Here is a 12,407-nt window from a genome sequence, read left to right on the forward strand (position 1 = left end):
CATATGTGTTCCTTTTTTTCCAGGTGGGAGAGGGCAGTGTGTGGTGTAGATGCAATGGCATCATCAGTGGAGCGGTAAGCAAACTGCAGTGAGTCCAGTGAGGCAGGCAGCACAGAGCAGATGTAGTCTCTGATTAGTCTCTCAAAGCATTTGCTGATGATGGGGGTCAGAGCAACAGGACACCAGTCATTTAAGCAAGTGATTTTGGATAGCTTTGGTACAGGTACAATGGTGGACGTTTTAAAGCATGTGGGGACCACAGAGAAGGAGAGGGAAAGGTTGAAAATGTCTGTAAAAACACCAGCCAGTTGGTTCGTGCACGCTCTGATGACGCAGCGCGAATGCTGTCTGGACCCGCGGCTTTACGGATATTCACCTGTGGAAGGATAGGGTTAAGTCCGCTACAGAGACGGAGAGTGAACTAACCTCTGTAGTTTCGGCCACGGGAGCTCTCTCCGTGAGTTTTTATTCCCTTTGAAGTCCGTGATGATATTAATTCCCTACCACATGCTTCTAGAGTCGGTGATGTTTAACTGTCCTTCAATCTTGTCCCTGTACTGGCGTTTGGCTGCTCTGATAGTTTTGCGGAGGGCATTAGACATCCGAGAATTTGCACGTGATGAAATCGTACAAGTTTATGCGAACAACATCGTACGAGACCATACAAAATAGATGTAATAACTCGTAAATTATGTACGACTTTTAATGAGATCGGGTTGACCAGTGACGTCACCTAAAAGCCTCGAATGAAATTATGAGACAAATGAGGACAGTTCTGATAACTGAAAAGAGACAGAAGACTTATAATGTGCCTTTCTTGATACAACTTCAGCAAGTAGGATGCTGGATGTAGTAGTTGACATCAAAATCTGGATATTTTTTCCAAACAAAGGTTTTTTTGGTACGTGGTAACACCAGTGACATGAACCGCTCTTAAGTCCATTAAGTACAACTTAAGCTGGTGTCAAACTAGAAGACTCGGAACAACTTGATTTGGGTGGGGGGTGTCCAGTGCTGGTCCTACATCATCAGAAAGAAAACAGACAGACTTTCAGACAGAAAGCTGAGGCTGCAGTGCATGGGTCTACCATCTGTGTACCTCAGCAGAAATCATCAGACCATGCTATGTTTATCCAGTCTATAACTGTCCAGTTTTAGTGAGCCTATGCCCACTGCAGCCTCAGCTTTCTGTTCTTGGCTGACAAAAGTGGTCCCGACGTGGTCTTCTGCTGTTGTAGCCAATTCGCCTCAATGTTCGACGTGTTGTATATTCTGAGATGCTATTCTGCTCACTACAGTTGTACAGGGTGGTTATCTGAGTGTCATTCTCCGTTGACCTCCCTCATCAACAAGGTGTTTCCATCCGCAGAACTGCCACTCACTGAATGTTTTTTGTTTTTGGCATGATTCTGAGTAAACTCTAGAGACTGTTGTGCATGAAAATCCCAGGAGATCAGCAGTTCCAGAAATAATCAAACCAGCCTGTCTGGCACCAACAATCATGGCACGATCGAAATCACTGAGACTAAATTTTTTCCACATTCTGATGGTTTATGTGAACATTAACTGAAGCTGCTGACCCTTATCTGTATGATTTTATGCACTGCACTGCTGCCACATGATTGCCTGATTAGATAATCCCATGAATAAGTAGGTGTACAGGTGTTCCTAATAAAGTGGTCAGTGAGTGTATATTATATATGAAATTGGTAAATATGGAATATTTATCAAACAACAATACAGCCATTCAAAGGCAAACCGCAGTGACAAAATATTTTGTCCAAACTGAGCTATGACCAGAATCGTGTCTCTTTGTCCATATCTGTCCTGTGAAGGCAGATTAGACTCGACAAAGATTCTATTCTGCCCCACAAGAACAAAATGAAGTAACTGGCCTATATGCCTCTTGAATAGGCTATTGACAACTAAAAGAGCTCAGTCTTGGCTGGATAACTTATAAGCTATTTCAGAGAGAACATTAATACATTAATACTTATTCTTTGCTGTTACAGTTTGACTGAGAGTAGTTCTGTAAAATTAGCCATAAAGTTTATATATAAATGTTCTCTTTGATCTTATACGGCTGCTTTTACAGAACTAGCCTGCTCTCAGTCAAACTGTAACAGCAAAGAATTAGTATTAATGTATTAACCTAGATATCCAGTTATTATTTAGAAGAGACCCAGACAGCACTGAGGAGAAGCATTGAGAAATTAACATTTTAGCCCTAATATTTTAACTTGTGCCTGTTGTCATTATTGGCGTAAACGACTCACACAGTCGCCAAAGAGAGCACATGAACTAGTGGTATGCTTTGGGACAGTTGATCCAGGTTTGGATATTCACGAGTAATCGCGAGTACCGAATTTAAAGCGAAATTAAAATAAAGCAAAGATCATCATCATAAACAGATACCAGAAGACAACTTACATTTCTTGATGTCACAGTAAAAACATTAATAGAGGGTATTTTCCCCGCGCTGAGTTAATGATCTAGCCCTCACCCTGTGGCTGACATGCAGATCGGGTTCGTGACATGGTCGCTATGGCAACGACGTTACATGATGAGCTCATTTGAGCAGCACATTCTATTAACTATATGCATTTACATATATACACATTTGGTGTATGAAATTCACAACGTTAACACATTTGCTCAGTGAAAAAGTGCGTCTCCCGTATACGCCCATGACAATAGTAGCCTAATACAGAATGTGAAAGCGGCAATTGTAACCATTGTATAGTAAGAAATAATAATAAAGAATAAGTGTTACATTAAATATTATACATAGTGATCCTAGATGTCCTAACTGACGTTTATTTCTTTTCTTTTTCTGTTCTTTTTTCCTTCTTTTTTCTTTTCTTTTTTATTAATGAACCGCCCAGACTTTGCGTAAGTCTGGCTGAGTGCGACATCTAGTGGAATAGATAGCCTCATGCAGATGTATAGACAAGAGGGAATGAGTAAACTTGTCAGTTAACCGCAGTGTAGAGGTGTTTGATAAGAACATATGTGGGATAAAATAAATACCTCCTCTTGTTTCTCTTTCAGCAATTTTCAAACAATTTCTTGTTTTCCTATTTTACAAATAATTAATCTTCTTCCTCCTCCATGTATGTATCCAGTGGCCTGTGAGCATTTAATTGCAGTAGGTGTAACTTCTAAATGACGTAGACATGAATTTCTCCTACTTATAAGTTGGGTAAATAAGTTATTTCGAGCTGAGGACGGACAGAAGTGAAAATGAAGCTGGTGGCATGCCTTTTTTGCGTGGTCTTATCGACTTTATGCACAGGTATGTGTTTTCTGGTCAAACGCTTAGGCCTAGACCTATAACATATTTTTCCATAACACTGTGTTTTATTTGCATATCACTGTGAGTTGAGACGTTGGTGTGTATTGTACATTTCACTGAATCTAATTCTCATGCAAAATCCCTTTTCAGAATATTTTGGTACAATGGCACTTATTTTAGAGCATACATAAATGGTTCTCACAGTCATTTAATCACTGACAGAACTGGTGCGATATGAAACTCTATGATATTATTATAATTATGCGTTGCCTATGCTCATTATTTTTAAATTATTGTTTATATCCTCTCTCACATGTAAACATTAAATGTCATATACAACAAACGATATGTATACAATATATAGCCTATATGTATAGGCTACTCTTTTCTATTTTTTATTTTCTATTTCCTGTCTTTGTTTATTAAAGTTTTCGATTTTTTTGCATTTCAAAATATACTATAAATATTTAAAATATATGCTATATTATATACATTCTAGTATATAAAAATATACAAGTATGTCTCCCAAAAACTGTTCTGTGGGTCAGAGCTTCAGGTCAGGCGCGCGCTAGTTCGCGCTCCCTGGGGAGACACGCTCATGAATGGGCACTTTGTGTAGAGAACCATAGAGAAACAGCGCTTGTGTGTGTGTGTGTGTGTGTGTGTGTGTGTGTGTGTGTGTGTGTGTGTGTGTGTGTGTGTGTGTGTGTGTGTGTGTGAAAGAGAGAGAAAGAAAAGAGAGGGGTGACGAAAGTGTTAAAGAGAAAGGCCAAAATTAAAACAAATTAGATCGCCAAAGGACTCGACGAAAGATGTATTTATTTGTTTATTTTTAGCGTCATGTCAGCAACAAGGCTATCCACGCGGGGAGAACAGATTAAGTATCAAAAACATAAAAATTAAATAAGGAATTTTAGTTTTATGTTAGACAGAAACTCTTAGATATTTTTAAAACCTTTCTCTAATAGTATTAAAAGCAGCGCAATCCAATAAAATGTGCTTAATAGTCAGTACAGTCTGACAGGAAAGACATGACGGAGGATCTTCACCTTTTAATAAAAATCCATGTGTCAGTCTAGAATGACCTGTTCGACACCTAGTATATACAATTCGATCATGCCTTTTTTCGAAGTTAGAGGAAATATTATTAGTTATACTGGGATTTATTTCATAAAGCTTATTGTTTTTACATTCGTCCCATTCTATCTGCAATTTGTTAGAGATATAAGAGTTTAGTAAGGGTTTTAGGTCCGTGGGTGGAATACTACACTCTGTGATTTCTAGAGAAAGGGCTTCTTTAGCTGCGATATCTGCTTTCTCATTGCCTGACAGTCCAAAATGACCTGAGATCCAGCAGAAAAAGATACTTTAGTTTTCTTTCTGTAAGTTGTCTACTTTAGTTAAAATACTCAAAATAATGGGGTGATCAGTCTTTACAGATTCCAAAGCAAGGCAAGATTTTGAGTCTGTGAAGATTAAAAAAATTTCATCCTTGTTCATTCTTAAAATTTTCCAGGGCTAAAAAAGCAGAGCATGAGCTTCAGCAGTAAAGATGGAGCATTGTCCAGGAATATGGATTCCATAGTGCTGATCTCCGATAACTGCTACTGCCGAAACTTTATTATCTGCTTTTGAGCCATCAGTGAAAACAGGTTTATGGAGAGGAAAAGGACATCTAATATCTAAAAATTGCTGGTGGTACTCATTAGGGTGTGTCTCAGTATTTTTGTGCTGGGTCATTGTCAAAATGATATTTGGCCTTTTCAGATCCCACAGTGGTATAGAACAAACATGAGCTTGGGTTAAGTTGTCCAAATTGATATCCAGGTTTTCTAGATAAGGTTTCATCCTCATTCCAAAAGGTCTGATATATCTGGGTCTGGCTTCATATAAGTAAGATCGTTCGGGGTGAAAAAATGTCTGGTAGGCTGGATTGCTTTGGTTTGCCTTAAGTTTCACTGCATATTGTTGTGCCAACTTCAAACGTCTGTTCTGGAGTGAAGGTTCTCTGGCTTCTGTGAAAAGACTCTGAACAGGAGAGGTTCTGAACTCTCCTAAAGCCAGTCGTAGTCCTTGGTGATGTAAGGTGTCCAGAATTTGAATGTAGAACTTTCTTGCTGAGCCATATACAAAGCACGCATAGTCTAGCCGGGATCTGACTAGCATTCTGTAAAGTCATAAAAGTACAGTGAAATCAGCACCTCATTTTGATTTTGCCAGCACTTTTATAATATTCAATGTCTTGAAACACTTTTTCCTCAGGTTTCTCATGTGTGGAATAAAAGTGAGTTTGTTATCGAACACAAGTCCTAAAAATTTAAGTTCTTTGACGACTTTGATGGGTTCTCCTTCCAAAAAAAAACTCTGGGTCAGGATGTAGGCAAAAGGCAAAAGTGCATACAAACAGTCTTTGTTTTAGAAAATTTTAATCCATTTATGACTGACCATTCATTTATTTATTGATGCATAATTGTACTAGTCATTCGATTACATTCATATTTTTTCCTCTGTAACAAATACACAGATCATCAACATATAAACTGCAAAAAATATTGGGCATTATAACATTCGCTATACTATTAATCTTGATACTGAAAAGTGTAACAGAGAGAATACTTCCTTGAGGGACCCCTAGTTCTTGAATATGTGAATTTGACAGGGTAGTTCCTATCTGAACACGGAAGACCGAGTTCATATAGATCTTTTAAGGATGCCATATCTCCAAGTGGTATCATAAGCCTTCTCCAGGTCAAAGAAAACAGCTACAGCATGTTCTTTTAAAGCTGTCCCATACAAATGATTCCAGTCTAATAAGGTGATCCAGTGTGCTTTTTCCTTTTCTAAACCCACACTGGAATTTACTGATCTTGTGTTCAGACTCTAGTATCCACACTAGATGATCAATGACCGTTCTCTCCATAGTTTTACAGAGGCAACTGGTCAGTGCTATTGGGTGATAATTGTTAGCATCAGAATGGTACTTTTTCGGTATGGGTATAATTATTGAATTACAGGATGAAGGTCCAGATGGTATTAAAATTTCCAGAAGGAACAGTAGTACTGTATGGGGCAGATGCTTTAAAAACTCATAATGAATTTTGTCTGGTCCATCTGCTGTATTATGAGCGTGCTTTAAAGCTCTTGAAAGCTCCTCCACTGTGAAAGGCTGATTATATGGTTCCATATTGTTTGAGGAGAAATCAAGGGGTTTCTGTTCTTGTTGTATTCTTATTGTATTGAAATTATTTTGACAGTTTTCTAGTGAAGAGTTCTTCTCAAAAGACTCTGCTAGTTTATTTGCTATTTCCTGTTTTGTAGTTAATAGGGTGCCTTGATGTTTAATAAGTTGAACTTGTGGACCACCTCCCCTATTTTCCATCTTTCAAATCAAATCCTAGATCTTTTTGGATGGTGTATCTGATGTAAGACTAGAATCAAAATTTCTCCAGCTCTGTCTTTTTGTCTCATTAGTGATTTTTCGTGCTTTTGCCCGACAGCTTTTTAGTTTTGTAAGATTCTCTGTTGTTGAATGTTTGTTGAAGAGTTTCTCTGCTTTTTTACGGGATTTGATAGCCTTTTTACAGTTGTCGTTGAACCATGGGTTAGACTTACAATGTGGCTTTGATGATGTCTTAGGAATAGTTTCATTTGCTATTTCAATTAAAGTGTTTGTAAAGCTTTTTGCTGGGTCTTGGTTATTTTTAATCCTCATTTTAAATTTTTCATAGGGCATGGTTTGAAACATTGGCTTTTTTGAGTTGCCATCTTAGGGTTCTCTGTTGGATGTCTAGTCTTGTAGAGGTGAGTATCAAAGGGAAGTGGTCACTTCCACATAGGTCATCCCAGGTTTTCCATGAGAAGTCAAGCAATAACTCAGGTTTGCATATTGTCAAGTCAATGGCAGAATATGTTCCATATCCCTGGTGTAAGGAAGTATTTGAACCATCATTGAAGAGGCACAGAGCATTATTACTAATAAAGTCTTCAACTCTTTTGCCCTTCACATTAGTGTGGCTTCCTCCCCATAATGGACTATGACTGTTAAAGTCACCCATAATGATGTAAAGGGGTGGCAACTGATCAGCCAATTTGTTCAAGTCTTGTAAGGTCACGGTAACATCAGGGGGTATATAAATTGAGCACAAAGTAATAGTTTTATGGAGAGTTATATGTAAGGGCATTGCTTGTAGGTGGGAGTCTATTGTGATCTGACTGTGAATTATATCCTGTCTTAATAAGATGGCCACCCCGCCAAACGGATGATGTATATTTGGGCCAAATGCATTAAAACGTATAAATTGTTTCAGAGAAAAAGTGCTGTTTGGTGATAAGTGTGTCTCTTGTAGACAAACAGCAAGAGGATTAAGTAAAGCAGTTAGATGCTGAAGTTCTGCAAAATTTGCCTTAACTCCTCGACCCATCAGGTGGGTAGAACGGGAATATGCCCACTACTCCTAACCCTAGGGGAAGCACTACGGCTACGGGGGACTAATATTCCCTCCATATCGATGTCCTTTGTGTGTTCAATCTTCCGAGATCTACTTTCCTGACTAGCCTTTGATTGATGTGCTCTTGTGCCATGCTGTGACTTCTTTCCTTTTTGAAGAGAGAGAGTTCTCTATTATCAAGCTTTGATCTTCACTGGTTTGAGTCTGACATGTTGAAGTTTGGGTTTCTTGCACCTTCTTTTTTGAGGACGTTGAACTTTTGATAATTAGTTGTGGTTTGTCTTTATTTAACCAGGTCATATCTGTTTGGCATTCAACAGTATTCGTCGTCAGTTGAGCTACAGAGGCAAAGGATTTTTCAAATTTGAAGTTAGTCATCCTCTCAACCTTTTCGCGTGCTTCCAGGTAGCTCATCTTTTTAAGGCATTTTACTTTTTGGATTTCTTTTTCTTTGATCCATATAGTACAATCTTTAGATGTGGCTCGATGGTCACCTTTGCAATTAATACATTATTTATTACATAATACATTAATTAATACATTACATCCAGCAGAGCCATGACCAAACTTTTGGCAATTAAAACATCTTAAAGGATTAGGAAAGAAGAACACTCAAATATCCTAGTCGGATTCCTTCTGGTGGTTGAGGTTTGTTAAACGTCATGATATATGTGTTAGTTTTTATTATTTGGACTTCTTTTTTAATTGTGATTCTCTTCACATATGTTACTCCTTGCTGTGTTAGTTCTGAGGCTATTTCAACCTCATCCATATCCTGAAGTTCTCTTGTACGGATTACTCCTCTGCTGTTATTTAGATGTGGGTGATAAGAGACTTTCATAGGAACCCCATCCAATATATTAGCATGCATTAGATTATCAGCATGAGCTTTCTTTGCACATTCCACAAGGATTTGACCAGACCTCAACTTCTTCACATCTTTGACAGTCCCTGCTATACCTGAGATTCCTTTCTGTATTGCGAAAGGGGATAACTTGGTAAGGGGCGCGTCAGGTGATAAAGATTCAAGTAGAATAAACCTCTGCCGGTTTACAGTTTTTTGGGAGAACACGCAACCATTCTCTGAATCATTGTCCGAATTCTGATCCAACATTTGTCTTTTTGGGGTTTATTTGTTAGCCATGTTAATATTATTTGGTTTCATCATCTCTGCTCCCCACCCACCTCGGAGCCCAACAGGGGGATGCATAGAGCCGCGGATCTCCTGCAGATATGCACCATAGATACAGAGATGATATACTCGAGCAAGAAGGACTGAAAGTTCAATTTACTGGATTGACCCTAATCCATCGCCTTCAGGATGAGTAAGATATGGCTGATTGAATTGCCAAAGACTATCCAGGGCATGTCATGACTAGCCGCTTGATTGGATCGGGACCTTCCAACCTCCCGTCTATATGAAGTTAGAGCCAAAGCACTGTGTTGGACCTGGGAAAGCTGCAGCTAACCACATTCCTCAAGTACCAGGACCTCTTCCTCCACAGACACGGATTGCAACTTACATCAAAGAAGTTGCCCCATTTGTCGACTTTTACAAACAGCAAGGGGGTGCTGGGGACCTATTCTACCCCGGGTCTTCTCGGGGGATGAGTATCAAAGTAAAATGGAGAGAAGTTTGTAAACCTAGTAAGGGAGGCTTAAGGGTTATTCTTCTCTTGCCCAAGGAGAAGACCCTAGCACTACAGAGGGAAGGAGCGTGCCACTGTTCCTTTCATGAGCTACCACCAAAATTATGGGTCCCGTGCCGTACCCGGGATTTGATGAAAGAAAGAATGAACAAATGAATGAAAGGACACAGACTGAAGTCTTTGAGAGACCAATCACCATTATTTACATGTAAAAAATTAAGTAGGCTATAATGAGCCAAATGTTGTGAAATCACATTAATATTAATAATAAATCTCAGGGATTTTTTTAAATTTTGAATTAATTTTACATTAATATATCATGTTGTCATTACCATAAAAGTACTGTATCTTGATGCATGTCATGTTCTTAGATGCAAACCCCATAATTGAGAGCTTTGCAAAGCAGCTACTCCACAGCAAGAGACAGAAGCCTGGATACCCTGATGAACCTATGAGGGTGGGAAGCCAACAACAAACTCTAGGATTATTTAATTCACATTTTTAATAACAATACAAACATCATGCATGAGAATCTAGCTGTAGTTTTCTTCTTCAATTTTTTTTTTTAACCTGTAATGGTAAAAATCTGAGGGTGCAATGTTGCTTTGTGGTCTTTTTCAATACAAAATATTCAATAAATCAATAGCTCAGTTCAAGGACAATACTCCAGAATTTAGAGTTCACTGTGTGTATTTCAGGAGCACACGCTGCATATGCAGAGTCTGGAGCAGAGGGCTAGAGAGACCAATCTGGAGCTCTGGCTGAACCCTCACTGTTCCCCCGTTGTGACCGCAACTATGGCCACCCTGCCTAACCAGTCTGCAGTGATCCATAGGTTCTTTAGTGTTTGTTTGACTGCAGTGTTTGAGCTTACTAACGTGGTTTCAAATATTATTGTGCCTTCACTCTTCACTCCTTTCTCTAGATGCCTCGTTTAATTCAAACAATAACCTTTTTTTTATAACATTCGGTGCAGACAATGATTAAGTCTGCTCATATGTGTCCAGACAAAAACTTTATATAAAAAATGTTGGTGAATGCAACAATAATGGTTTACACACTCTAAATTTGGCTGGGTTAAAAAATAACCCAATTTGCAACCCAGCGCTGTGTAAATATTGGACAGAACATACGTTGGGTTAAACTAGCCTAGCAAGTTGGGTTACACATTTTAACCCAGCAAGCTGGGTTGTACATTTAACCCAACATGTCAGCTCCTATTGACAATATGCTGAGTTAATTTTACCTAATAAATTGTTATTGTTTTCATTTTTTTCTACAGCAAAATCTGTATATAGAGATTTTGCTGTAAGATAAAATGAAATGTTTTTTTATTGTTTTATATATAGCCTATATATACTGTATATATATATATATACTGTATCCACCTTATTTTGCAATGTGGATGTAAGCAGCTGCTGCATTTCCTGGCGAATGTGTAAAATTTCCGCTGTTATTGACTGCAATGTAAATAAATAGAAGGATAATAATACCAGGATTTAGTGATATAAGTTTATAGACTACACACAACCACAGGATGTACAGCAGAATGTTCTGCATGTCTGTTTACTATACACTGCTAAGAAAGAGAGAATGCTCTCTAAAAAGAATGGAGAGTAAAATGCATTTATTAATTTTTACTTTTATAAAAATTAAGTTAAAACAAGATGCAGTTTTGGCGCAAAGAAAGTTATAGCAGCATTTGCCCAGCGGCTTTCTGCTCTCTGCTGGTTGTGTAAAGTTTGTGGAGGCGTGTCAGATGGTGTGGAGGTCTGTCATGTCAGCACCTGATCCCTCATTCATTGTGCCTGTGCAACAGTGTGATAAAACAATGGCAAAATGCGATATACAGTAAAACTATATGCATTCAAAACCAATGAGTTTATTATTATCATAATTAATGATAATAATATGACGACATATATTGCCAGCCTGTAATATAAAGCAGCATAATGTAGTATTTTTGTATCCTAAAATAGCTGGTGGTTATGATACCGGAAGTGGTCTACATTCAAGGTTGATAATGGCGGCACTCTAGTTTCGCTGAAAAATAATATATATATGATAAGATTTGATAAGAATGAAATAAACACAAGAACATTTTAGATTAACTTATTTTTTATTTGAGGACAAATCTTAAAAAGTATAATTATGACAAATTCATTAAGATCCATAAAGTAGTCATACATAATTCATAAAACATTTAAAGGAATAGTTCACCCAAAAATTAAAATTCTCTCATCATTTACTCACCCTCATGCCATCGCAAATGTGTATGACTTTATTTGTTTATTTATTTTTTTCTGCAGAGCACAAATGAAGATTTTTAGAAGAAAATCTCAGGTGCCAACATTTTGAAGCTCCAAAAAACAGCAAAGGGTAGCATAAAAGTAAAACATAAGATTCCAGTGGTTTAATAAATATCTTCTGTAATATCAGTATCTAGGATTACCTACTGCTTGACGCATGTGCACAGCCGCTAGATGGCGCTAGGAAGAGTAATTGAGCTTAAAATCATGATCGTACCTAGAGACTGCAATGACAAGATTTACAGTGAAAACGGAGATACATTTTGGTTTGTTCTCACCCAAAACCAACTGGGTCACTTCAGAAGACATTGATTAAACCACTGGAGTCATATGGATACCTTTTATTCTGCCTTTTTCTGCTTTTTGGAGCTTCAGATTTCTGGCCACCATTCACTTGCATTGTATGGACCTACAGAGCTGAGATATTCTTCTAAAAATCCTTGTTTGTGTTCTGCAGAAGAAAGAAAGTCATACACATCTGGGATGACATGAGAGTGAGTAAATGATAAGAGAAAGAGCTTTACCTTGTGTCACTGTTGGACACAAGTTTCAAATCCTGTCGATACTCGATCGCTCTCATCATCGATGAAGTCGTTAACGGCAAACGCGTGACTTCTGTGAGCTACCTCGCAAAGTGTCGCGTCATGGCTGCTGTAGCGCGCCACTCTCTTGACATGGTCGCGTCGCTATCTCTGGGTGTGTAGAC

The 12,407-nt window shown here is 38.2% G+C and overlaps 1 pseudogene; it reads left to right on the top strand.

Moving 5' to 3' along the window:
* The first annotated feature begins 3,243 nt into the window (after positions 1-3,243).
* On the top strand, positions 3,244-10,206 carry LOC127445674 (uncharacterized protein C17orf67 homolog; annotated as a pseudogene).
* Positions 10,207-12,407: the final 2,201 nt, after the last annotated feature.

This window comes from Myxocyprinus asiaticus, chromosome 9 (genome assembly GCF_019703515.2).
Source record: "Myxocyprinus asiaticus isolate MX2 ecotype Aquarium Trade chromosome 9, UBuf_Myxa_2, whole genome shotgun sequence".
In the NCBI taxonomy this organism is placed as follows: Eukaryota; Metazoa; Chordata; class Actinopteri; order Cypriniformes; family Catostomidae; genus Myxocyprinus; species Myxocyprinus asiaticus.